Below are 5,153 nucleotides of genomic sequence, written 5' to 3'. Positions count from 1 at the left end.
TCTTCGCTCAGCCAAACGTCTAAATCCCAGACAAGCTCGTTGGGCTTTGTTCTTCACCAGATTCGACTTCATTGTCACCTATAGACCAGGGAGTAAAAACAGTAAGGCAGATGCACTATCCAGGCTATCAGAGGATAAAACCCCAATTAGTGATGAAACCATTATTCCTACGAACTTACTAGTGGCTCCAGTACAGTGGGACATACTTACCGAGATCCAAGAGGCCAACCGAGAAAACAACCCTCCAGTAGACTGTCCGAATCACCTGATTTTTGTACCCAATAACATACGTACCAGATTACTGACCCATATTCATGACACTCCCAGTTCGGGGCATCCAGGCATCACTGCAACTTTGGAGTTAGTCAAAGCCCGTTTCTGGTGGCCGTCTCTCACGAAGGATGTAATTAATTATGTTCAGAAATGTAAAATTTGCCAAAGCACGAAGGCATCTCACCAAACCCCTGCTGGCCTGTTACAACCGCTACCGGTTCCGCAACGGCCCTGGTCCCATATAGCGGTGGACTTCATTACGGATCTCCCTGTTTCCCAGAACAACACAGTCATTCTCACGGTGGTTGATCGTTTCTCCAAGGCTTGTCGCCTAATACCGTTGCCCAAATTGCCCTCTGCCTTTGAAACCGCAGAAGCCCTGTGCAATCATGTATTTCGAATGTTTGGCTTACCTGATGATATCGTCTCAGACAGGGGATCCCAATTCACTTCCCGGGTATGGTCCGCTCTCTGTAAAAATCTAAATATTAATGTTAGTCTCACCTCAGGGTACCATCCTCAATCCAACGGCCAAACTGAACGTATGAATCAAGAAGTCATTCGATTTCTACGTTCCTACTGTCATCAGCAACAGCACGACTGGAGTCGCTATCTGATGTGGGCAGAATATGCACAAAATTCATTAATAAAGCCAGCCACGGGTATTACGCCATTCAAATGTATTCTTGGCTACCAACCACCCCTGTTTCCATGGTCCGGAGAACCCACTGAGTTACCTGCTGTCACGGATTGGCTGCAGCGGAGTGAGGATGTCTGGAACCAGGCTCACAGACATCTCATGAGGGCAGTCAGGAGGAGAGAGATTCAGGCGAACCGTCACCGACGCCAGGGACCCACGTATCAACCGGGGCAGTGGGTGTGGTTGTCGACACGAGACCTTCGTCTGAGATTGCCCTGCCGCAAACTCAGTCCCAGGTATGTAGGGCCATTCAAAATTGTACGCCAGATTACTCCAGTGTCTTTTCGCTTAGCCTTGCCTAATCATTATCGTATTTCTCCTACTTTTCACATGTCATTACTCAAACCCGCTGGTGGTCCACGAGAGGAGGCGGTTGAGGAGGAATCGGAAACCAGGACCCCTCCACCTGTCATGATCGAGGGCGAGGAAGCTTACCTCGTTCGAGAAGTGCTGGACTCTCGACGTCGGGGTGGCGCCCTCCAATATCTGGTGGACTGGGAAGGGTACGGTCCAGAGGAACGGTCCTGGGTGAATGCTAGAGATATTCTAGACCCAACTCTCACGGAAGAGTTTCATCAAAGGTTCCCAGAGAAACCAGCCCCCCGACAGCGCGGTAGACCCCGGCGTCAGGTGCCTTCTCGCTTCAGGAGCCGCTCGCAGGAGGGGGGTTCTGTTGTAAATGAGGGCGATGCCAACCCTCTTGTGCACCACCAGAGGGAACCATCGCCAGAATTCTGATTCGACTCACGGACTCAAAATCCCATAAGCCCTGCTACCTGGCATGATTACGGTCCAGGTGCAACTCATCAGCTCTCGTGTATATATACCGCACTCACGCTCCGGTTCGTTGCGAAGTCTTGATTTGCCTGGCTGTCATTTCTGAGCGTTCCATACTCCCTGCTTCGGACTGATCTGTGTTTCTGACCCTGTGCTTGTTCTACGATTACGAAAGACATCTGCCTGCCCCTGATCTCCAGCCTGTTATTCTGACCAGTAAGATATCTGCCTGCCTTTGAACTTTTGCCTGTCCCACGTTCTGTCTCCTGGATTGCCCCTTTGTGTTTGTTTGTATGTGTGCTCTTAATAAAGCTTGCAAATGGATTCAATGCCTTCTGACTCATCACAACAGTATCAAATGAACAATCATCTTTGCAATCCTATCTAAAAAATAAAATTACTGTAAACTTTAAACATTGTTGAATGACAGAAGTGTCAAAATACAAAATAAAATTGGATAAAAAAACGACAATATATTATGATGCAACATTTCAATGTTATTTAGTGATGTTTAAACTGTACAGTCATTTTATTTTAGATAAGGCTGCAAATTTATTTATGATTTATTTTTAGTCTTCACTAGATTAGGTCACAAAACAGGAGGAGATTGAGTGCATAATGCATTTATTTACATACACATTAACTATTTTTCCGTATATGCCTGAATAATAAGAATGATAAATATTCATTTGAAATGTTAAATAATCATTTACTTAAGCTTTTTGAATGTTCTTAGAAAACCACCAACTATGCTTAAATAACTGCTTTGTAAATAATGCAATACTTAATTTAGTCATGAAAAAATGTATCCTTAGCAAAGCATGAAAATACAATCATTAAGTCAAGACTTGTAGCTGCTGAAAGATTTGTAGCTGCAGTTATAAACTAATATGAGTTACAGTAATGCTTAACAGATAATGAATAAACTGTTTACTAATGCATAATAAATGGTTTATTGTGTGTAGTTATTATAAAGTATTACCAAATATATTTTAAATATATGCTGAATGTAATTTGTAAGTCTAAGGCTCAATAAAATATAATTTTGAAATGAACATATATTTTATTTTAGCCTTTATATCTTTTAAGGTAATATGTATTTATTTTTTATGAATAGGAGTACAATTTTTATGCATGCTCCTTGGTTTGGAAATTTTAGACATCAAACTTTACTTTGTTAATGTACTTTCATACACAAGACAAGTTTGACTAAAATCTATTTAGGTGTATTTAAATTAATATTTTACTTATACTGTATGCTCAAAATACAAAATATGTCAAAATAAAAATGTATCACACATATTTACCAAATATATTTTTTCTTATTTTTTATTATAAATAAGTGTTAAGGAAAACAGGTGACGGTATTCAGTGGTGTGTTTATGTGTCATGAAGTGCATGTATGAATGAATTGCTTTGTTTATTCTCAGTTAAAGATCTGACAGACAGACAGAGCAGTCTGACATGAGCATCTATAGTCACTGTAACTCGAGGCCAGAGAGATCATCCCCACAGCAGATCTCCTGGGCTATTATCACAGCCTGACAGCATCAGACTAAATATTGTCACAATGTTGTGGGTTCATCCAATAAATCTACACTGACTGAGCCTTGGGGATCAGACCTCTCTAACACACACAGAGACTCTTTTGACTCACACCAGAACAGACACGTGTGATGCACAACGATTCACTTGATTTTTTTAACATAGACCTACACAAAGAAGAATGTGAACATCCAAATATGTTAATTGTTACCTAATTATTTCACACAGCAGCATTTTTAATACATTACAGCAGGGAGTGAAAAAAAAAAAATTCTGGTCCAATCCACAGCATGACACAGTTTTGTTTTAATGTGTGTACACATTGCACTTTATATGCTGATGTACTATAAATTCTGTACAGAATCACAAGATCTGCAGGATTATTCTGGCAATAAACGTTGTATGAAAGGGCTTTTACTTTTCTCCCTTTATCCTGTCCTGACACTCAACTGGAAATTTTCCAAAAAGAATAAATAAAACACCATATAGTTTAGGTATGAAGAAATCAAGAAAAAATAGTAATATCAAATCAAATAAAAATAATAAGTAACACATTACAATTGACAAATTAATGAATAGCTACATGTAATTAAAGCACAATTACTTTGTTGTGGGATTATAAAAAGCAAGTCATTCATTTTCTTTTTGGCTTAGCCCCTTTATTATTCTGGTGTCGCCAACTTATCCAGCAAATGTTTTACGCAGTGGATGCCCTTCCAGCTGCAACCCAGCACTAGGAAACAGCCATACACACTCAATCACACATATATACTATGGCCAATTTAGCTTAGCCAATTCAACTACAGCCAATTCAACTACAGCACATGTCTTTGGACTTGTGGGGGAAACCGGAGCACCTGGAGGAAACTCACGCAAACACAGGGAGAACATGCAAACTCCACACAGAAATGCCAACTGATCCAGCCGAGGCTTGAACCAGCGACCTTCTTGCTGTGAGGCGATTGTGCTACCCACTGCGCCACTGTGTCTCCCAAAAGCAAGTCAGGTTTGATAAATAATATTAAATTATAATAAAAAGAAACCCCCCTGCATTCCCCCACTGAGCATCATGGACAGCATTGTGGCAGTGGAGTCATTCAGGTTCCATTTCTTACGACCTGAAGTGGGAAACTCACATTGACTCACATTGTCAAAAAAAGCATAACAAAGACTCTACTTCCTTCATCAGCTGAGGAAGTTCAAACTTCAAAAAGAGCTGCTGAAACAGTTCTGCACTTCCATCATTGAATCAGTCTTCTGCTCTTCAATAACTGTCTGGTTTAACTCTGCTACCAAATCCGACTTCCGAGGACTACATTGAATAGTTTGCACTGCTCAGCGAATCACTGGTACAACCTTCTCTACTCTCCAAGAACTGTACTTATCCAGAGCGAGAAGAAGGAATGCCAAAATCACTCTGGACCCTTCACACTCAGCGCACTGCCTCTTTGAACTTTTACCTTCTGGTTGTCTCTACAGAGCACTGTGCACCAGAAACTTGTTTCTTCCTTAAGGCAATCCATCTAAAAAGCACTTGATGATAGAAATTGTGAAACAAACATCTTTACTTTCTATACACTTTTTATACACATAATGTATATACCATTTTGCACATAACAGCAGCACATATATTGTTGTATATAGTAATATATTTGTACATACACTTGTCAATTTGTATATTTGCATTATTTACTTCTATTTTTAAAATGTATTTATTATCTGCTTTTTGCCCAATCTCTGCAAAAAAAAAAAAAAGTGCCTTGATGTACTGGAATGTTAAAAATGTTACCATCAGGGCTGGAGTAGGACTCCTTTTTAGCCCTGGAGTTTCAAGCCTTAGACCGGTCCACTCAGTTCA

The sequence above is a fragment of the Danio rerio genome, chromosome 6, assembly GCF_049306965.1.
Source record: "Danio rerio strain Tuebingen ecotype United States chromosome 6, GRCz12tu, whole genome shotgun sequence".
Classification (NCBI taxonomy): domain Eukaryota; kingdom Metazoa; phylum Chordata; class Actinopteri; order Cypriniformes; family Danionidae; genus Danio; species Danio rerio.
Note: the sequence above shows the minus strand (reverse complement) of the source record.